We start from the raw sequence: 24,756 nt of genomic DNA, 5'->3' as shown, positions 1-24,756 counted from the left end.
AGTTCGAGTCTGGAATTCGAACGAATAATTTGTTTTTTTCATTATTTTTACATATTTTTATTAATAAATTTTCTCCGTGCTTATTCTATATATACTACGAATTCCATCCATTTTCATACATCCTAAAATAAAATTTAATGTGAAATATCTATAAATTTAATAGAAATTTTAAGGGTCGATGTCTTGCACATGCGCAGATATCATCCGTATGCTTAGCATTGTGCATTTCGATCCAGATTTCCTTCACATTTGAAACTTTATTTATGGTGTTAAGAGTCTAAGATTGCTGTGATGTTCGAGGGATGCGTGGCTTGATGGATGGAGTCGTGTGTTGATTTGCACTTTTTTTCTTGGTGGTCTTGAGTTTGAGTCTGGAATCCGAACGAATAATTTGTTTTATTCATTATTTTTACATATTTTTATTTATAAATTTTCTCCGTGCTTATTCTATATATACTACGAATTCCATCCATTTTCATACATCCTAAAATAAAATTTAATGTGAAAATATCTATAAATTTAATAGAAATTTTAAGGGTCGATGTCTCGCACATGCGCAGATATCATCCGTATGCTTAGCATTGTGCATTTCGATCCAAATTTCCTTCACATGTGAAACTTTATTTATGGTGTTAAGAGTCTAAGATTGCTGCGATGTTCGAGGGATGCGTGGCTTGATGGATAGAGTCGTGTGTTGATTTGCACTTTTTTTTGGTGGTCTTGAGTTCGAGTCTGGAATCCGAACGAATAATTTGTTTTATTCATTATTTTTACATATTTTTATTAATAAATTTTCTCCGTGCTTATTCTATATATAGTACGAATTCCATCCATTTTCATACATCCTAAAATAAAATTTAATGTGAAAATATCTATAAATTTAATAGAAATTTTAAGGGTCGATGTCTTGCACATGCGCAGATATCATCCGTATGCTTAGCATTGTGCATTTCGATCCAGATTTCCTTCACATTTGAAACTTTATTTATGGTGTTAAGAGTCTAAGATTGCTGCGATGTTCGAGGGATGCGTGGCATGATGGATAGAGTCGTGTGTTGATTTGCCCTTTTTTTTGGTGGTCTTGAGTTTGAGTCTGGAATCCGAACGAATAATTTGTTTTATTCATTATTTTTACATATTTTTATTAATAAATTTTCTCCGTGCTTATTCTATATATACTACGAATTCCATCCATTTTCATACATCCTAAAATAAAATTTAATGTGAAAATATCTATAAATTTAATAGAAATTTTAAGGGTCGATGTCTTGCACATGCGCAGATATCATCCGTATGCTTAGCATTGTGCATTTCGATCCAGATTTCCTTCACATTTGCAACTTTATTTATGGTGTTAAGAGTCTAAGATTGCTGCGATGTTCGAGGGGTGCGTGGCTTGATGGATAGAGTCTTGTGTTGATTTGCCCTTTTTTTTGGTAGTCTTGAGTTCGAGTCTGGAATCCGAACGAATAATTGGTTTTATTCATTATTTTTACATTTATTTATTAATAAATTTTCTCCGTGCTTATTCTATATTTACTACGAATTCCATCCATTTTCATACATCCTAAAATAAAATTTAATGTGAAAATATCTATAAATTTAATAGAAATTTTAAGGGTCGATGTCTTGCACATGCGCAGATATCATCCGTATGCTTAGCATTGTGCAATTCGATCCAGATTTCCTTCACATTTTAAACTTTATTTATGGTGTTAACAGTCTAAGATTGCTGCGATGTTCGAGGGATGCGTGGCTTGATGGATAGAGACGTGTGTTGATTTGCACTTTCTTTTTGGTGGTCTTGAGTTCGAGTCTGGAATCCGAACGAATAATTTGTTTTATTCATTATTTTTACATATTTTTATTAATAAATTTTCTCCGTGCTTATTCTATATATACTACGAATTCCATCCATTTTCATACATCCTAAAATAAAATTTAATGTGAAAATATCTATAAATTTAATAGAAATTTTAAGGGTCGATGTCTTGCACATGCGCAGATATCATCCGTATGCTTAGCATTGTGCATTTCGATCCAGATTTCCTTCACATTTGAAACTTTATTTATGGTGTTAAGAGTCTAAGATTGCTTTGATGTTCGAGGGATGTGTGGCTTGATGGATGGAGTCGTGTGTTGATTTGCACTTTTTTTTGGTGGTCTTGAGTTCGAGTCTGGAATCCGAACCAATATTTTGGTTTATTCATTATTTTTACATATTTTTATTAATAAATATTCTCCGTGCTTATTCTATATATACTACGAATTCCATCCATTTTCATACATCCTAAAATAAAATTTAATGTGAAAAATATCTATAAATTTAATAGAAATTTTAAGGGTCGATGTCTCGCACATGCGCAGATATCATCCGTATTCTTTGCATTGTGCATTTCGATCCAGATTTCCTTCACATTTGAAACTTTATTTATGGTGTTAAGAGTCTAAGATTGCTGCGATGTTCGAGGGATGCGTGGCTTCATGGATGGAGTCGTGTGTTGATTTGCACTTTTTTTCTTGGTGGTCTTGAGTTTGAGTCTGGAATCCGAACGAATAATTTGTTTTATTCATTATTTTTACATATTTTTATTTATAAATTTTCTCCGTGCTTATTCTATATATACTACGAATTCCGTCCATTTTCATACATCTTAAAATAAAATTTAATGTGAAAATATCTATAAATTTAATAGAAATTTTACAGGTCGATGTCTCGCACATGCGCAGATATCATCCGTATTCTTTGCATTGTGCATTTCGATCCAGATTTCCTTCACATTTGAAACTTTATTTATGGTGTTAAGAGTCTAAGATTGCTGTGATGTTCGAGGGATGCGTGGCTTGATGGATGGAGTCGTGTGTTGATTTGCACTTTTTTTTGGTGGACTTGAGTTCGAGTCTGGAATCCGAACCAATAATTTGTTTTATTCATTATTTTTACATATTTTTATTAATAAATATTCTCCGTGCTTATTCTATATATACTACGAATTCCATCCATTTTCATACATCCTAAAATAAAATTTAATGTGAAAATATCTATAAATTTAATAGAAATTTTAAGGGTCGATGTCTCGCACATGCGCAGATATCATCCGAATGCTTATCATTGTGCATTTCGATCCAGATTTAATTCACATTTGAAAATTTATTTATGGTGTTAAGAGTCTAAGATTGCTGCGATGTTCGAGGGATGCGTGGCTTCATGGATGGAGTCGTGTGTTGATTTGCACTTTTTTTCTTGGTGGTCTTGAGTTTGAGTCTGGAATCCGAACGAATAATTTGTTTTATTCATTATTTTTACATATTTTTATTAATAAATTTTCTCCGTGCTTATTCTATATATACTACGAATTCCGTCCATTTTCATACATCCTAAAATAAAATTTAATGTGAAAATATCTATAAATTTAATAGAAATTTTAAGTGTCGATGTCTTGCACATGCGCTGATATCATCCGTATGCTTAGCATTGTGCATTTCGATCCAGATTTCCTTCACATTTGAAACTTTATTTATGGTGTTAAGAGTCTAAGATTGCTGCGATGTTCGAGGGTTGCGTGGCTTGATGGATAGAGTCGTGTGTTGATTTGCACTTTTTCTTGGTGGTCTTGAGTTCGAGTCTTGAATCATAACGAATAATTTGTTTTATTCATTATTTTTACATATTTTTATTAATAAATTTTCTCCGTGCTTATTCTATATATACTACGAATTCCATCCATTTTCATACATCCCAAAGTAATATTTAATGTGAAAATATCTATAAATTTAATAGAAATTTTAAGGGTCGATGTCTCGCACATGCGCAGATATCATCCGAATGCTTATCATTGTGCATTTCGATCCAGATTTAATTCACATTTGAAAATTTATTTATGGTGTTAAGAGTCAAAAATTGCTGCGATGTTCGAGGGATGCGTGGCTTGATGGATGGAGTCGTGTGTTGATTTGCAATTTTTTTTTGGTGGTCTTGAGTTCGAGTCTGGAATTCGAACGAATAATTTGTTTTATTCATTATTTTTACATATTTTTATTAATAAATTTTCTCCGTGCTTATCCTATATATACTACGAATTCCATCCATTTTCATACATCCTAAAATAAAATTTAATGTGAAAATATCTATAAATTTAATAGAAATTTTAAGGGTCGATGTCTTGCACATGCGCAGATATCATCCGTATGCTTAGCATTGTGCATTTCGATCCAGATTTCCTTCACATTTGAAACTTTATTTATGGTGTTAAGAGTCTAAGATTGCTGTGATGTTCGAGGGATGCGTGGCTTGATGGATGGAGTCGTGTGTTGATTTGCACTTTTTATTGGTGGTCTTGAGTTCGAGTCTTGAATCCGAACCAATAATTTCTTTTATTCATTATTTTTACATATTTTTATTAATAAATATTCTCCGTGCTTATTCTATATATACTACGAATTCCATCCATTTTCATACATCCTAAAATAAAATTTAATGTGAAAATATCTATAAATTTAATAGAAATTTTAAGGGTCGATATCTCGCACATGCGCAGATATCATCCGTATTCTTTGCATTGTGCATTTCGATCCAGATTTCCTTCACATTTGAAACTTTATTTATGGTGTTAAGAGTCTAAGATTGCTGCGATGTTCGAGGGATGCGTGGCTTCATGGATGGAGTCGTGTGTTGATTTGCACTTTTTTTCTTGGTGGTCTTGAGTTTGAGTCTGGAATCCGAACGAATAATTTGTTTTATTCATTATTTTTACATATTTTTATTTATAAATTTTCTCCGTGCTTATTCTATGTATACTACGAATTCCGTCCATTTTCATACATCTTAAAATAAAATTTAATGTGAAAATATCTATAAATTTAATAGAAATTTTAAGGGTCGATGTCTCGCACATGCGCAGATATCATCCGTATTCTTTGCATTGTGCATTTCGATCCAGATTTCCATCACATTTGAAACTTTATTTATGGTGTTAAGAGTCTAAGATTGCTGCGATGTTCGAGGGATGCGTGGCTTCATGGATGGAGTCGTGTGTTGATTTGCACTTTTTTTCTTGGTGTCTTGAGTTTGAGTCTGGAATCCGAACGAATAATTTGTTTTATTCATTATTTTTACATATTTTTATTTATAAATTTTCTCCGTGCTTATTCTATATATACTACGAATTCCATCCATTTTCATACATCCTAAAATAAAATTTAATGTGAAAATATCTATAAATTTAATAGAAATTTTAAGGGTCGATGTCTCGCACATGCGCAGATATCATCCGTATGCTTAGCATTGCGCATTTCCATCCAGATTTCCTTCACATTTGAAACTTTATTGATGGTGTTAAGAGTCTAAGATTGCTGCGATGTTCGAGGGATGCGTGGCTTGATGGATAGAGTCGTGTGTTGATTTGCACTTTTTCTTGGTGGTCTTGATTTCGAGTCTGAAATCATAACGAATAATTTGTTTTATTCATTATTTTTACATATTTTTATTAATAAATTTTCTCCGTGCTTATTCTATATATACTACGAATTCCATCCATTTTCATACATCCTAAAATAAAATTTAATGTGAAAATATCTATAAATTTAATAGAAATTTTAAGGGTCGATGTCTCGCACATGCGCAGATATCATCCGAATGCTTATCATTGTGCATTTCGATCCAGATTTAATTCACATTTGAAAATTTATTTATGGTGTTAAGAGTCAAAAATTGCTGCGATGTTCGAGGGATGCGTGGCTTGATGGATGGAGTCGTGTGTTGATTTGCACTTTTTTTTGGTGGTCTTGAGTTCGAGTCTGGAATTCGAACGAATAATTTGTTTTATTCATTATTTTTACATATTTTTATTAATAAATTTTCTCCGTGCTTATTCTATATATACTACGAAATCCATCCATTTTCATACATCCTAAAATAAAATTTAATGTGAAAATATCTATAAATTTAATAGAACTTTTAAGGGTCGATGTCTCGCACATGCGCAGATATCATCCGTATTCTTTGCATTGTGCATTTCGATCCAGATTTCCTTCACATTTGAAACTTTATTTATGGTGTTAAGAGTCTAAGATTGCTGCGATGTTCGAGGGATGCGTGGCTTCATGGATGGAGTCGTGTGTTGATTTGCACTTTTTTTCTTGGTGGTCTTGAGTTTGAGTCTGGAATCCGAACGAATAATTTGTTTTATTCATTATTTTTACATATTTTTATTTATAAATTTTCTCCGTGCTTATTCTATGTATACTACGAATTCCGTCCATTTTCATACATCTTAAAATAAAATTTAATGTGAAAATATCTATAAATTTAATAGAAATTTTAAGGGTCGATGTCTCGCACATGCGCAGATATCATCCGTATTCTTTGCATTGTGCATTTCGATCCAGATTTCCATCACATTTGAAACTTTATTTATGGTGTTAAGAGTCTAAGATTGCTGCGATGTTCGAGGGATGCGTGGCTTCATGGATGGAGTCGTGTGTTGATTTGCACTTTTTTTCTTGGTGGTCTTGAGTTTGAGTCTGGAATCCGAACGAATAATTTGTTTTATTCATTATTTTTACATATTTTTATTTATAAATTTTCTCCGTGCTTATTCTATATATACTACGAATTCCATCCATTTTCATACATCCTAAAATAAAATTTAATGTGAAAATATCTATAAATTTAATAGAAATTTTAAGGGTCGATGTCTCGCACATGCGCAGATATCATCCGTATGCTTAGCATTGCGCATTTCCATCCAGATTTCCTTCACATTTGAAACTTTATTGATGGTGTTAAGAGTCTAAGATTGCTGCGATGTTCGAGGGATGCGTGGCTTGATGGATAGAGTCGTGTGTTGATTTGCACTTTTTTTCTTGGTGGTCTTGAGTTTGAGTCTGGAATCCGAACGAATAATTTGTTTTATTCTTTATTTTTACATGTTTTTATTAATAAATTTTCTCCGTGCTTATTCTATATATACTACGAATTCCGTCCATTTTCATACATCCTAAAATAAAATTTAATGTGAAAATATCTATAAATTTAATAGAAATTTTAAGTGTCGATGTCTTGCACATGCGCTGATATCATCCGTATGCTTAGCATTGTGCATTTCGATCCAGATTTCCTTCACATTTGAAACTTTATTTATGGTGTTAAGAGTCTAAGATTGCTGCGATGTTCGAGGGAACTGTGGCTTGATGGATAGAGTCGTGTGTTGATTTGCACTTTTTCTTGGTGGTCTTGAGTTCGAGTCTTGAATCATAACGAATAATTTGTTTTATTCATTATTTTTACATATTTTTATTAATAAATTTTCTCCGTGCTTATTCTATATATACTACGAATTCCATCCATTTTCATACATCCCAAAGTAATATTTAATGTGAAAATATCTATAAATTTAATAGAAATTTTAAGGGTCGATGTCTCGCACATGCGCAGATATCATCCGAATGCTTATCATTGTGCATTTCGATCCAGATTTAATTCACATTTGAAAATTTATTTATGGTGTTAAGAGTCAAAAATTGCTGCGATGTTCGAGGGATGCGTGGCTTGATGGATGGAGTCGTGTGTTGATTTGCACTTTTTTTTTGGTGGTCTTGAGTTCGAGTCTGGAATTCGAACGAATAATTTGTTTTATTCATTATTTTTACATATTTTTATTAATAAATTTTCTCCGTGCTTATTCTATATATACTACGAATTCCATCCATTTTCATACATCCTAAAATAAAATTTAATGTGAAAATATCTATAAATTTAATAGAAATTTTAAGGGTCGATGTCTTGCACATGCGCAGATATCATCCGTATGCTTAGCATTGTGCATTTCGATCCAGATTTCCTTCACATTTGAAACTTTATTTATGGTGTTAAGAGTCTAAGATTGCTGTGATGTTCGAGGGATGCGTGGCTTGATGGATGGAGTCGTGTGTTGATTTGCACTTTTTATTGGTGGTCTTGAGTTCGAGTCTGGAATCCGAACCAATAATTTGTTTTATTCATTATTTTTACATATTTTTATTAATAAATATTCTCCGTGCTTATTCTATATATACTACGAATTCCATCCATTTTCATACATCTTAAAATAAAATTTAATGTGAAAATATCTATAAATTTAATAGAAATTTTAAGGGTCGATGTCTCGCACATGCGCAGATATCATCCGTATTCTTTGCATTGTGCATTTCGATCCAGATTTCCTTCACATTTGAAACTTTATTTATGGTGTTAAGAGTCTAAGATTGCTGCGATGTTCGAGGGATGCGTGGCTTCATGGATGGAGTCGTGTGTTGATTTGCACTTTTTTTCTTGGTGGTCTTGAGTTTGAGTCTGGAATCCGAACGAATAATTTGTTTTATTCATTATTTTTACAAATTTTTATTAATATATTTTCTCCGTGCTTATTCTATATATAAAACGAATACCATCCATTTTCATACATCCTAAAATAAAATTTAATGTGAAAATATCTATAAATTTAATAGAAATTTTAAGGGTCGATGTCTCGCACATGCGCAGATATCATCCGTATGCTTAGCATTGTGCATTTCGATCCAGATTTCCTTCACATTTGAAACTTTATTTATGGTGTTAAGAGTCTAAGATTGCTAAGATGTTCGAGGGATGCGTGGCTTCATGGATGGAGTCGTGTGTTGATTTGCACTTTTTTTCTTGGTGGTCTTGAGTTTGAGTCTGGAATCCGAACGAATAATTTGTTTTATTCATTATTTTTACATATTTTTATTTATAAATTTTCTCCGTGCTTATTCTATATATACTACGAATTCCATCCATTTTCATACATCCTAAAATAAAATTTAATGTGAAAATATCTATAAATTTAATAGAAATTTTAAGGGTCGATGTCTCGCACATGCGCAGATATCATCCGTATGCTTAGCATTGCGCATTTCCATCCAGATTTCCTTCACATTTGAAACTTTATTGATGGTGTTAAGAGTCTAAGATTGCTGCGATGTTCGAGGGATGCGTGGCTTGATGGATAGAGTCGTGTGTTGATTTGCACTTTTTTTTTTTTTTGGTGGTCTTGAGTTCGAGTCTGGAATCCGAACGAATAATTTGTTTTATTCATTATTTTTACATATTTTTATTAATAAATTTTCTCCGTGCTTATTCTATATATACTACGAATTCCATCCATTTTCATACATCCTAAAATAAAATTTAATGTGAAAATATCTATAAATTTAATAGAAATTTTAAGGGTCGATGTCTCGCACATGCGCAGATATCATTCGTATTCTTTGCATTGTGCATTTCGATCCAGATTTCCTTCACATTTGAAACTTTATTTATGGTGTTAAGAGTCTAAGATTGCTTCGATGTTCGAGGGATGCGTGGCTTCATGGATGGAGTCGTGTGTTGATTTGCACTTTTTTTTTGGTGGTCTTGAGTTTGAGTCTGGAATCCGAACGAATAATTTGTTTTATTCAATATTTTTACATGTTTTTATTAATAAATTTTCTCCGTGCTTATTCTATATATACTACGAATTCCATCCATTTTCATACATCCTAAAATAAAATTTAATGTGAAAATATCTATAAATTTAATAGAAATTTTAAGGGTTTTAAGAAATTTTAAGGGCACATGCCCTTAAATTAAGAAATTAATTAAGAAATTTTAAGGGCACATGCGCTGATATCATCCGTATGCTTAGCATTGTGCATTTCGATCCAGATTTCCTTCACATTTGAAACTTTATTTATGGTGTTAAGAGTCTAAGATTGCTGCGATGTTCGAGGGATGCGTGGCTTGATGGATGGAGTCGTGTGTTGATTTGCACTTTCTTTTTGGTGGTCTTGAGTTCGAGTCTGGAATTGGAACGAATAATTTGTTTTATTCATTATTTTTACATATTTTTATTAATAAATTTTCTCCGTGCTTATTCTATATATACTACGAATTCCATCCATTTTCATACATCCTAAAATAAAATTTAATGTGAAAATATCTATAAATTTAATAGAAATTTTAAGGGTCGATGTCTCGCACATGCGCAGATATCATCCGTATGCTTAGCATTGTGCATTTCGATCCAGATTTCCTTCACATTTGAAACTTTATTTATGGTGTTAAGAGTCTAAGATTGCTAAGATTTTCGAGTGATGCGTGGCTTGATGGATAGAGTCGTGTGTTCATTTGCACTTTTTTTCTGGTGGTCTTGAGTTCGAGTCTGGAATCCGAACGAATAATTTGTTTTATTCATTATTTTTACATATTTTTATTAATAAATTTTCTCCGTGCTTATTCTATATATACTACGAATTCCATCCATTTTCATACATCCTAAAATAAAATTTAATGTGAAAATATCTATAAATTTAATAGAAATTTTAAGGGTCGATGTCTCGCACATGCGCAGGTATCATCCGTATGCTTAGCATTGTGCATTTCGATCCAGATTTCCTTCACATTTGAAACTTTATTTATGGTGTTAAGAGTCTAAGATTGCTGCGATTTTCGAGGGATGCGTAGCTTGATGGATAGAGTCGTGTGTTGATTTGCACTTTTTTTGGTGGTCTTGAGTTCGAGTCTGGAATCCGAACGAACAATTTGTTTTATTCATTATTTTTACATATTTTTATTAATAAATTTTCTCCGTGCTTATTCTATATATACTACGAATTCCATCCATTTTCATACATCCTAAAATAAAATTTAATGTGAAAATATCTATAAATTTAATAGAAATTTTAAGGGTCGATGTCTTGCACATGCGCTGATATCCTCCGTATGCTTAGCATTGTGCATTTCGATCCAGATTTCCTTCACATTTGAAACTTTATTTATGGTGTTAAGAGTCTAAGATTGCTGCGATGTTCGAGGGATGCGTGGCTTGATGGATAGAGTCGTGTGTTGATTTGCAATTTTTCTTGGTGATCTTGAGTTCGAGTCTGGAATCCGAACGAATAATTTGTTTTATTCATTATTTTTACATATTTTTATTAATAAATTTTCTCCGTGCTTATTCTATATATACTACGAATTCCATCCATTTTCATACATCCTAAAATAAAATTTAATGTGAAAATATCTATAAATTTAATAGAAATTTTAAGGGTCGATGTCTCGCACATGCGCAGATATCATCCGTATGCTTAGCATTGTGCATTTCGATCCAGATTTCCTTCACATTTGAAACTTTATTTATGGTGTTAAGAGTCTAAGATTGCTAAGATGTTCGAGGGATGCGTGGCTTGATGGATAGAGTCGTGTGTTCATTTGCACTTTTTTTCTGGTGGTCTTGAGTTCGAGTCTGGAATCCGAACGTATAATTTGTTTTATTCATTATTTTTACATATTTTTATTAATAAATTTTCTCCGTGCTTATTCTATATATACTACGAATTCCATCCATTTTCATACATCCTAAAATAAAATTTAATGTGAAAATATCTATAAATTTAATAGAAATTTTAAGGGTCGATGTCTCGCACATGCGCAGATATCATCCGTATGCTTAGCATTGTGCATTTCGATCCAGATTTCCTTCACATTTGAAACTTTATTTATGGTGTTAAGAGTCTAAGATTGCTAAGATGTTCGAGGGATGCGTGGCTTGATGGATAGAGTCGTGTGTTCATTTGCACTTTTTTTCTGGTGGTCTTGAGTTCGAGTCTGGAATCCGAACGAATAATTTGTTTTATTCATTATTTTTACATATTATTATTAATAAATTTTCTCCGTGCTTATTCTATAGATACTACGAATTCCATCCATTTTCATACATCCTAAAATAAAATTTAATGTGAAAATATCTATAAATTTAATAGAAATTTTAAGGGTCGATGTCTCGCACATGCGCAGATATCATCCGTATGCTTAGCATTGTGCATTTCGATCCAGATTTCCTTCACATTTGAAACTTTATTTATGGTGTTAAGAGTCTAAGATTGCTGCGATGTTCGAGGGATGCGTAGCTTGATGGATAGAGTCGTGTGTTGATTTGCACTTTTTTTGGTGGTCTTAAGTTCGAGTCTGGAATCCGAACGAATAATTTGTTTTATTCATTATTTTTACATATTTTTATTAATAAATTTTCTCCGTGCTTATTCTATATATACTACGAATTCCATCCATTTTCATACATCCTAAAATAAAATTTAATGTGAAAATATCTATAAATTTAATAGAAACTTTAAGGGTCGATGTCTTGCACATGCACTGTTATCATCCGTATGCTTAGCATTGTGCATTTCGTACCAGATTTCCTTCACATTTGAAACTTTATTTATGGTGTTAAGAGTCTAAGATTGCTGCGATGCTCGAGGGATGCGTGGCTTGATGGATAGAGTCGTGTGTTCATTTGCACTTTTTTTCTGGTGGTCTTGAGTTCGAGTCTGGAATCCGAACGAATAATTTGTTTTATTCATTATTTTTACATATTTTTATTAATAAATTTTCTCCGTGCTTATTCTATATATACTACGAATTCCATCCATTTTCATACATCCTAAAATAAAATTTAATGTGAAAATATCTATAAATTTAATAGAAATTTTAAGGGTCGATGTCTCGCACATGCGCAGATATCATCCGTATGCTTAGTATTGTGCATTTCGATCCAGATTTCCTTCACATTTGAAACTTTATTTATGGTGTTAAGAGTCTAAGATTGCTGCGATGTTCGAGGGATGCGTGGCTTGATGGATAGAGTCGTGTGTTGATTTGCACTTTTTTTGGTGGTCTTGAGTTCGAGTCTGGAATCCGAACGAATAATTTGTTTTATTCATTATTTTTACATATTTTTATTAATAAATTTTCTCCGTGCTTATTCTATATATACTACGAATTCCATCCATTTTCATACATTATAAAATAAAATTTAATGTGAAAATATCTATAAATTTAATAGAAATTTTAAGGGTCGATGTCTTGTACATGCGCTGATATCATCCGTATGCATTGTGCATTTCGATCCAGATTTCCTTCACATTTGAAACTTTATATATGGTGTTAAGAGTCTAAGATTGCTGCGATGTTCGAGGGATGCGTGGCTTGATGGATGGAGTCGTGTGTTGATTTGCACTTTTTTTTTGGTGGTCTTGAGTTCGAGTCTCGAATCCGAACGAATAATTTGTTTTATTCATTTTTTTTACATATTTTTATTAATAAATTTTCTCCGTGCTTATTCTATATATACTACGAATTCCATCCATTTTCATACATCCTAAAATAAAATTTAATGTGAAAATATCTATAAATTTAATAGAAATTTTAAGGGTCGATGTCTCGCACATGCGCAGATATCATCCGTATGCTTAGCATTGTGCATTTCGATCCAGATTTCCTTCACATTTGAAACTTTATTTATGGTGTTAAGAGTCTAAGATTGCTGCGATGTTCGAGGGATGCGTAGCTTGATGGATAGAGTCGTGTGTTGATTTGCACTTTTTTTGGTGGTCTTAAGTTCGAGTCTGGAATCCGAACGAATAATTTGTTTTATTCATTATTTTTACATATTTTTATTAATAAATTTTCTCCGTGCTTATTCTATAGATACTACGAATTCCATCCATTTTCATACATCCTAAAATAAAATTTAATGTGAAAATATCTATAAATTTAATAGAAATTTTAAGGGTCGATGTCTCGCACATGCGCAGATATCATCCGTATGCTTAGCATTGTGCATTTCGATCCAGATTTCCTTCACATTTGAAACTTTATTTATGGTGTTAAGAGTCTAAGATTGCTGCGATGTTCGAGGGATGCGTAGCTTGATGGATAGAGTCGTGTGTTGATTTGCACTTTTTTTGGTGGTCTTAAGTTCGAGTCTGGAATCCGAACGAATAATTTGTTTTATTCATTATTTTTACATATTTTTATTAATAAATTTTCTCCGTGCTTATTCTATATATACTACGAATTCCATCCATTTTCATACATCCTAAAATAAAATTTAATGTGAAAATATCTATAAATTTAATAGAAACTTTAAGGGTCGATGTCTTGCACATGCACTGATATCATCCGTATGCTTAGCATTGTGCATTTCGTACCAGATTTCCTTCACATTTGAAACTTTATTTATGGTGTTAAGAGTCTAAGATTGCTGCGATGTTCGAGGGATGCGTGCCTTGATGGATGGAGTCGTGTGTTGAGTTGCACTTTTTTTTTGGTTGTCTTGAGTTCGAGTCTGGAATCCGAACGAATAATTTGTTTTATTCATTATTTTTACATATTTTTATTAATAAATTTTCTCCGTGCTTATTCTATATATACTACGAATTCCATCCATTTTCATACATCCTAAAATAAAATTTAATGTGAAAATATCTATAAATTTAATAGAAATTTTAAGGGTCGATGTCTCGCACATGCGCAGATATCATCCGTATGCTTAGCATTGTGCATTTCGATCCAGATTTCCTTCACATTTGAAACTTTATTTATGGTGTTAAGAGTCTAAGATTGCTGCGATGCTCGAGGGATGCGTGGCTTGATGGATAGAGTCGTGTGTTCATTTGCACTTTTTTTCTGGTGGTCTTGAGTTCGAGTCTGGAATCCGAACGAATAATTTGCTTTATTCATTATTTTTACATATTTTTATTAATAAATTTTCTCCGTGCTTATTCTATATATACTACGAATTCCATCCATTTTCATACATCCTAAAATAAAATTTAATGTGAAAATATCTATAAATTTAATAGAAATTTTAAGGGTCGATGTCTCGCACATGCGCAGATATCATCCGTATGCTTAGTATTGTGCATTTCGATCCAGATTTCCTTCACATTTGAAACTTTATTTATGGTGTTAAGAGTCTAAGATTGCTGCGATGTTCGAGGGATGCGTGGCTTGATGGATAGAGTCGTGTGTTGATTTGCACTTTTTTTGGTGGTCTTGAGTTCGAGTCTGGAATCCGAACGAATAATTTGTTTTATTCATTATTTTTACATATTTTTATTAATAAATTTTCTCCGTGCTTATTCTATATATACTACGAATTCCATCCATTTTCATACATTATAAAATAATATTTAATGTGAAAATATCTATAAATTTAATAGAAATTTTAAGGGTCGATGTCTTGTACATGCTCTGATATCATCCGTATGCATTGTGCATTTCGATCCAGATTTCCTTCACATTTGAAACTTTATATATGGTGTTAAGAGTCTAAGATTGCTGCGATGTTCGAGGGATGCGTGGCTTGATGGATGGAGTCGTGTGTTGATTTGCATTTTTTTTTGGTGGTCTTGAGTTCGAGTCTGGAATCCGAACGAATAATTTGTTTTATTCATTTTTTTTACATATTTTTATTAATAAATTTTCTCCGTGCTTATTCTATATATACTACGAATTCCATCCATTTTCATACATCCTAAAATAAAATTTAATGTGAAAATATCTATAAATTTAATAGAAATTTTAAGGGTCGATGTCTCGCACATGCGCAGATATCATCCGTATGCTTAGCATTGTGCATTTCGATCCAGATTTCCTTCACATTTGAAACTTTATTTATGGTGTTAAGAGTCTAAGATTGCTGCGATGTTCGAGGGATGCGTAGCTTGATGGATAGAGTCGTGTGTTGATTTGCACTTTTTTTGGTGGTCTTAAGTTCGAGTATGGAATCCGAACGAATAATTTGTTTTATTCATTATTTTTACATATTTTTATTAATAAATTTTCTCCGTGCTTATTCTATATATACTACGAATTCCATCCATTTTCATACATCCTAAAATAAAATTTAATGTGAAAATATCTATAAATTTAATAGAAACTTTAAGGGTCGATGTCTTGCACATGCACTGATATCATCCGTATGCTTAGCATTGTGCATTTCGTACCAGATTTCCTTCACATTTGAAACTTTATTTATGGTGTTAAGAGTCTAAGATTGCTGCGATGTTCGAGCGATGCGTGCCTTGATGGATGGAGTCGTGTGTTGAGTTGCACTTTTTTTTTGGTGGTCTTGAGTTCGAGTCTGGAATCCGAACGAATAATTTGTTTTATTCATTATTTTTACATATTTTTATTAATAAATTTTCTCCGTGCTTATTCTATATATACTACGAATTCCATCCATTTTCATACATCCTAAAATAAAATTTAATGTGAAAATATCTATAAATTTAATAGAAATTTTAAGGGTCGATGTCTCGCACATGCGCAGATATCATCCGTATGCTTAGCATTGTGCATTTCGATCCAGATTTCCTTCACATTTGAAACTTTATTTATGGTGTTAAGAGTCTAAGATTGCTGCGATGCTCGAGGGATGCGTGGCTTGATGGATAGAGTCGTGTGTTCATTTGCACTTTTTTTCTGGTGGTCTTGAGTTCGAGTCTGGAATCCGAACGAATAATTTGTTTTATTCATTATTTTTACATATTTTTATTAATAAATTTTCTCCGTGCTTATTCTATATATACTACGAATTCCATCCATTTTCATACATCCTAAAATAAAATTTAATGTGAAAATATCTATAAATTTAATAGAAATTTTAAGGGTCGATGTCTCGCACATGCGCAGATATCATCCGTATGCTTAGTATTGTGCATTTCGATCCAGATTTCCTTCACATTTGAAACTTTATTTATGGTGTTAAGAGTCTAAGATTGCTGCGATGTTCGAGGGATGCGTGGCTTGATGGATAGAGTCGTGTGTTGATTTGCACTTTTTTTGGTGGTCTTGAGTTCGAGTCTGGAATCCGAACGAATAATTTGTTTTATTCATTATTTTTACATATTTTTATTAATAAATTTTCTCCGTGCTTATTCTATATATACTACGAATTCCATCCATTTTCATACATTATAAAATAAAATTTAATGTGAAAATATCTATAAATTTAATAGAAATTTTAAGGGTCGATGTCTTGTACATGCGCTGATATCATCCGTATGCATTGTGCATTTCGATCCAGATTTCCTTCACATTTGAAACTTTATATATGGTGTTAAGAGTCTAAGATTGCTGCGATGTTCGAGGGATGCGTGGCTTGATGGATAGAGTCGTGTGTTGATTTGCACTTTTTTTTTGGTGGTCTTGAGTTCGAGTCTGGAATCCGAACGAATAATTTGTTTTATTCATTTTTTTTACATATTTTTATTAATAAATTTTCTCCGTGCTTATTCTATATATACTACGAATTCCATCCATTTTCATACATCCTAAAATAAAATTTAATGTGAAAATATCTATAAATTTAATAGAAATTTTAAGGGTCGATGTCTTGCACATGCGCAGATATCATCCGTATTCTTTGCATTGTGCATTTCGATCCAGATTTCCTTCACATTTGAAACTTTATTTATGGTGTTAAGAGTCTAAGATTGCTGCGATGTTCGAGGGATGCGTGGCTTCATGGATGGAGTCGTGTGTTGATTTGCACTTTTTTTTTTGGTGGTCTTGAGTTTGAGTCTGGAATCCGAACGAATAATTTGTTTTATTCATTATTTTTACATGTTTTTATTAATAAATTTTCTCTGTGCTTATTCTATATATACTACGAATTCCATTCATTTTCATACATCCTAAAATAAAATTTAATGTGAAAATATCTATAAATTTAATAGAAATTTTAAGGGTCGATGTCTTGCACATGCGCTGATATCATCCGTATGCTTAGCATTGTGCATTTCGATCCAGATTTCCTTCACATTTGAAACTTTATTTATGGTGTTAAGAGTCTAAGATTGCTGCGACGTTCGAGGGATGCGTGGCTTGATGGATAGAGTCGTGTGTTGATTTGCACTTTTTCTTGGTGGTCTTGAGTTCGAGTCTGGAATCCGAACGAATAATTTGTTTTATTTATTATTTTTATATATTTTTATTAATAAATTTTCTCCGTGCTTATTCTATATATACTACGAATTCCATCCATTTTCATACATCCTAAATTAAAATTTAATGTGAAAATATCTATAAATTTAATAGAAATTTTAAGGGTCGATGTCTCGCACATGCGCAGATATCATCCGTATGCTTAGCATTGTGCATTTCGATCCAGATTTCCTTCACATTTGAAACTTTATTTATGGTGTTAAGAGTCTAAGATTGCTGCGATGTTCGAGGGATGCGTAGCTTGATGGATAGAGTCGTGTGTTGATTTGCTCTTTTTTTGGTGGTCTTGAGTTCGAGTCTGGAATCCGAACGAATAATTTGTTTTATTCATTATTTTTACATATTTTTATTAATAAATTTTCTCCGTGCTTATTCTATATATACTACGAATTCCATCCATTTTCATACATCCTAAAATAAAATTTAATGTGAAAATATCTATAAATTTAATAGAAATTTTAAGGGTCGATGTCTTGCACATGCGCTGATATCATCCGTATGCTTAGCATTGTGCATTTCGATCCAGATTTCCTTCACATTTGAAACTTTATTTATGGTGTTAAGAGTCTAAGATTGCTGCTATGTTCGAGAGATGCGTGGCTTGATGGATAGAGTCGTGTGTTGATTTGCACTTTTTCTTGGTGGTCTTGAGTTCGAGTCTGGAATCCGAACGAATAATTTGTTTTATTCATTATTTTTACATATTTTTATTAATAAATTTTCTCCGTGCTTATTCTATATATACTACGAATTCCATCCATTTTCATACATCCTAAAATAAAATTTAATGTGAAAATATCTATAAATTTTATAGAAATTTTAAGGGTCGATGTCTCGCACATGCGCAGATATCATCCGTATGCTTAGCATTGTGCATTTCGATCCAGATTTCCTTCACATTTGAAACTTTATTTATGGTGTTAAGAGTCTAAGATTGCTGCGATGTTCGAGGGATGCGTGGCTTGATGGATGGAGTCGTGTGTTGATTTGCACTTTTTCTTGGTGGTCTTGAGTTCGAGTCTGGAATCCGAACGAATAATTTGTTTTATTCATTATTTTTACATATTTTTATTAATAAATTTTCTCCGTGCTTATTCTATATATACTACGAATTCCATCCATTTTCATACATCCTAAAATAAAATTTAATGTGAAAATATCTATAAATTTAATAGAAATTTTAAGGGTCGATGTCTCGCACATGCGCAGATATCATCCGTATGCTTAGCATTGTGCATTTCGATCCAGATTGCCTTCACATTTGAAACTTTATTTATGGTGTTAAGAGTCTAAGATTGCTAAGATGTTCGAGGGATGCGTGGCTTGATGGATAGAGTCGTGTGTTCATTTTCACTTTTTTTCTGGTGGTCTGGAGTTCGAGTCTGGAATCCGAACGAATAATTTGTTTTATTCATTATTTTTACATATTTTTATTAATAAATTTTCTCCGTGCTTATTCTATATATACTACGAATTCCATCCATTTTCATACATCCTAAAATAAAATTTAATGTGAAAATATCTATAAATTTAATAGAAATTTTAAGGGTCGATGTCTCGCACATGCGCAGATATCATCCGTATGCTTAGCATTGTGCATTTCGATCCAGATTTCCTTCACATTTGAAACTTTATTTATGGTGTTAAGAGTCTAAGATTGCTGCGATGTTCGAGGGATGCGTAGCTTGATGGATAGAGTCGTGTGTTGATTTGCACTTTTTTTGGTGGTCTTGAGTTCGAGTCTGGAATCCGAACGAATAATTTGTTTTATTCATTATTTTTACATATTTTTATTAATAAATTTTCTCCGTGCTTATTCTATATATACTACGAATTCCATCCATTTTCATACATCCTAAAATAAAATTTAATGTGAAAATATCTATAAATTTAATAGAAATTTTAAGGGTCGATGTCTTGCACATGCGCTGATATCATCCGTATGCTTAGCATTGTGCATTTCGATCCAGATTTCCTTCACATTTGAAACTTTATTTATGGTGTTAAGAGTCTAAGATTGCTGCGATGTTCGAGGGATGCGTGCCTTGATGGATAGAGTCGTGTCTTGATTTGCACTTTTTCTTGGTGGTCTTGAGTTCCAGTCTGGAATTCGAACGAATAATTTGTTTTATTCATTATTTTTACATATTTTTATTAATAAATTTTCTCCGTGCTTATTCTATATATACTACGAATTCCATCCATTTTCATATCTCCTAAAATAAAATTTAATGTGAAAATATCTATAAATTTAATAGAAATTTTAAGGGTCGATGTCTCGCACATGCGCAGATATCATCCGTATGCTTAGCATTGTGCATTTCGATCCAGATTTCCTTCACATTTGAAACTTTATTTATGGTGTTAAGAGTCTAAGATTGCTAAGTTGTTCGAGGGATGCGTGGCTTGATGGATAGAGTCGTGTGTTCATTTGCACTTTTTCTTGGTGGTCTTGAGTTCGAGTCTGGAATCCGAACGAATAATTTGTTTTATTCATTATTTTTACATATTTTTATTAATAAATTTTCTCCGTGCTTATTCTATATATACTACGAATTCCATCCATTTTCATACATCCTAAATTAAAATTTAATGTGAAAATATCTATAAATTTAATAGAAATTTTAAGGGTCGATGTCTCGCACATGCGCAGATATCATCCGTATGCTTAGCATTGTGCATTTCGATCCAGATTTCCTTCACATTTGAAACTTTATTTATGGTGTTAAGAGTCTAAGATTGCTAAGATGTTCGAGGGATGCGTGGCTTGATGGATAGAGTCGTGTGTTCATTTGCACTTTTTCTTGGTGGTCTTGAGTTCGAGTCTGGAATCCGAACGAATAATTTGTTTTATTCATTATTTTTACATATTTTTATTAATAAATTTTCTCCGTGCTTATTCTATATATACTACGAATTCCATCCATTTTCATACATCCTAAAATAAAATTTAATGTGAAAATATCTATAAATTTAATAGAAATTTTAAGGGTCGATGTCTCGCACATGCGCAGATATCATCCGTATGCTTAGCATTGTGCATTTCGATCCAGATTTCCTTCACATTTGAAACTTTATTTATGGTGTTAAGAGTCTAAGATTGCTGCGATGTTCGAGGGATGCGTAGCTTGATGGATAGAGTCGTGTGTTGATTTGCTCTTTTTTTGGTGGTCTTGAGTTCGAGTCTGGAATCCGAACGAATAATTTGTTTTATTCATTATTTTTACATATTTTTATTAATAAATTTTCTCCGTGCTTATTCTATATATACTACGAATTCCATCCATTTTCATACATCCTAAAATAAAATTTAATGTGAAAATATCTATAAATTTAATAGAAATTTTAAGGGTCGATGTCTTGCACATGCGCTGATATTATCCGTATGCTTAGCATTGTGCATTTCGATCCAGATTTCCTTCACATTTGAAACTTTATTTATGGTGTTAAGAGTCTAAGATTGCTGCTATGTTCGAGAGATGCGTGGCTTGATGGATAGAGTCGTGTGTTGATTTGCACTTTTTCTTGGTGGTCTTGAGTTCGAGTCTGGAATCCGAACGAATAATTTGTTTTATTCATTATTTTTACATATTTTTATTAATAAATTTTCTCCGTGCTTATTCTATATATACTACGAATTCCATCCATTTTCATACATCCTAAAATAAAATTTAATGTGAAAATATCTATAAATTTAATAGAAATTTTAAGGGTCGATGTCTCGCACATGCGCAGATATCATCCGTATGCTTAGCATTGTGCATTTCGATCCAGATTTCCTTCACATTTGAAACTTTATTTATGGTGTTAAGAGTCTAAGATTGCTGCGATGGTCGAGGGATGCGTGGCTTGATGGATGGAGTCGTGTGTTGATTTGCACTTTTTCTTGGTGGTCTTGAGTTCGAGTCTGGAATCCGAACAAATAATTTGTTTTATTCATTATTTTTACATATTTTTATTAATAAATTTTCTCCGTGCTTATTCTATATATACTACGAATTCCATCCATTTTCATACATCCTAAAATAAAATTTAATGTGAAAATATCTATAAATTTAATAGAAATTTTAAGGGTCGATGTCTCGCACATGCGCAGATATCATCCGTATGCTTAGCATTGTGCATTTCGATCCAGATTTCCTTCACATTTCAAACTTTATTTATGGTGTTAAGAGTCTAAGATTGCTGCGATGTTCGAGGGATGCGTGGCTTGATGGATAGAGTCGTGTGTTGATTTGCACTTTTTCTTGATGGTCTTGAGTTCGAGTCTGGAATCCGAACGAATAATTTGTTTTATTCATTATTTTTACATATTTTTATTAATAAATTTTCTCCGTGCTTATTCTATATATGCTACGAATTCCATCCATTTTCATACATCCTAAAATAAAATTTAATGTGAAAATATCTATAAATTTAATAGAAATTTTAAGGGTCGATGTCTCGCACATGCGCAGATATCATCCGTATGCTTAGCATTGTGCATTTCGATCCAGATTTCCTTCACATTTTAAACTTTATTTATGGTGTTAAGAGTCTAAGATTGCTGCGATGTTCGAGGGATGCGTGGCTTGATGGATGGAGTCGTGTATTGATTTGCACTTTTTCTTGGTGGTCTTGAGTTCGAGTCTGGAATCCGAACGAATAATTTGTTTTATTCATTATTTTTACATATTTTTATTAATAAATTTTCTCCGTGCTTATTCTATATATACTACGAATTCCATCCATTTTCATACATCCTAAAATAAAATTTAATGTGAAAATATCTATAAATTTAATAGAAATTTTAAGGGTCGATGTCTCGCACATGCGCAGATATCATCCGTATGCTTAGCATTGTGCATTTCGATCAAGATTTCCTTCACATTTGAAACTTTATTTATGGTGTTAAGAGTCTAAGATTGCTGCGATGTTCGAGGGATGCGTGGCTTGATGGATGGAGTCGTGTGTTGAGTTGCACTTTTTTTTTTGGTGGTCTTGAGTTCGAGTCTGGAATCCGAACGAATAATTTGTTTTATTCATTATTTTTACATATTTTTATTAATAAATTTTCTCCGTGCTTATTCTATATATACTACGAATTCCATCCATTTTCATACATCCTAAAATAAAATTTAATGTGAAAATATCTATAAATTTAATAGAAATTTTAAGGGTCGATGTCTCGCACATGCGCAGATATCATCCGTATGCTTAGCATTGTGCATTTCGATCCAGATTTCCTTCACATTTGAAACTTTATTTATGGTGTTAAGAGTCTAAGATTGCTGCAATGTTCGAGGGATGCGTGGCTTGATGGATAGAGTCGTGTGTTGATTTGCACTTTTTCTTGGTGGTCTTGTGTTCGAGTCTGCAATCCGAACGAATAAATTGTTTTATTCATTATTTTTACATATTTTTATTAATAAATTTTCTCCGTGCTTATTCTATATATACTACGAATTCCATCCATTTTCATACATCCTAAAATAAAACTTAATGTGAAAATATCTATAAATTTAATAGAAATTTTAAGGGTCGATGTCTCGCACATGCGCAGATATCATCCGTATGCTTAGCATTGTGCATTTCGATCCAGATTTCCTTCACATTTGAAACTTCATTTATGGTGTTAAGAGTCTAAGATTGCTGCGATGTTCGAGGGATGCGTGGCTTCATGGATGGAGTCGTGTGTTGAGTTGCACTTTTTCTTGGTGGTCTTGAGTTCGAGTCTGGAATCCGAACGAATAATTTGTTTTATTCATTATTTTTACATATTTTTATTAATAAATTTTCTCCGTGCTTATTCTATCTATACTACGAATTCCATCCATTTTCATACATCCTAAAATAAAATTTAATGTGAAAATATCTATAAATTTAATAGAAATTTTAAGGGTCGATGTCTCGCACATGCGCAGATATCATCCGTATGCTTAGCATTGTGCATTTCGATCCAGATTTCCTTCACATTTGAAACTTTATTTATGGTGTTAAGAGTCTAAGATTGCTGCGATGTTCGAGGGATGCGTGGCTTGATGGATGGAGTCGTGTGTTGAGTTGCACTTTTTTTTTGGTGGTCTTGAGTTCGAGTCTGGAATCCGAACGAATAATTTGTTTTATTCATTATTTTTACATATTTTTATTAATAAATTTTCTCCGTGCTTATTCTATATATACTACGAATTCCATCCATTTTCATACATCCTAAAATAAAATTTAATGTGAAAATATCTATAAATTTAATAGAAATTTTAAGGGTCGATGTCTCGCACATGCGCAGATATCATCCGTATGCTTAGTATTGTGCATTTCGATCCAGATTTCCTTCACATTTGAAACTTTATTTATGGTGTTAAGAGTCTAAGATTGCTGCGATGTTCGAGGGATGCGTGGCTTGATGGATAGAGTCGTGTGTTGATTTGCACTTCTTTTTGGTGGTCTTGAGTTCGAGTCTGGAATGCGAACGAATAATTTGTTTTATTCATTATTTTTACATATTTTTATTAATAAATTTTCTCCGTGCTTATTCTATATATACTACGAATTCCATCCATTTTCATACATCCTAAAATAAAATTTAATGTGAAAATATCTATAAATTTAATAGAAATTTTAAGGGTCGATGTCTCGCACATGCGCAGATATCATCCGTATGCTTAGTATTGTGCATTTCGATCCAGATTTCCTTCACATTTGAAACTTTATTTATGGTGTTAAGAGTCTAAGATTGCTGCGATGTTCGAGGGATGCGTGGCTTGATGGATAGAGTCGTGTGTTGATTTGCACTTTTTTTTGGTGGTCTTGAGTTCGAGTCTGGAATCCGAACGAATAATTTGTTTTATTCATTATTTTTACATATTTTTATTAATAAATTTTCTCCGTGCTTATTCTATATATACTACGAATTCCATCCATTTTCATACATCCTAAATAAAAATTTA

The sequence above is a fragment of the Argiope bruennichi genome, chromosome 4 (assembly GCF_947563725.1).
Source record: "Argiope bruennichi chromosome 4, qqArgBrue1.1, whole genome shotgun sequence".
In the NCBI taxonomy this organism is placed as follows: Eukaryota; Metazoa; Arthropoda; class Arachnida; order Araneae; family Araneidae; genus Argiope; species Argiope bruennichi.
This window is presented reverse-complemented; position numbering follows the sequence as displayed.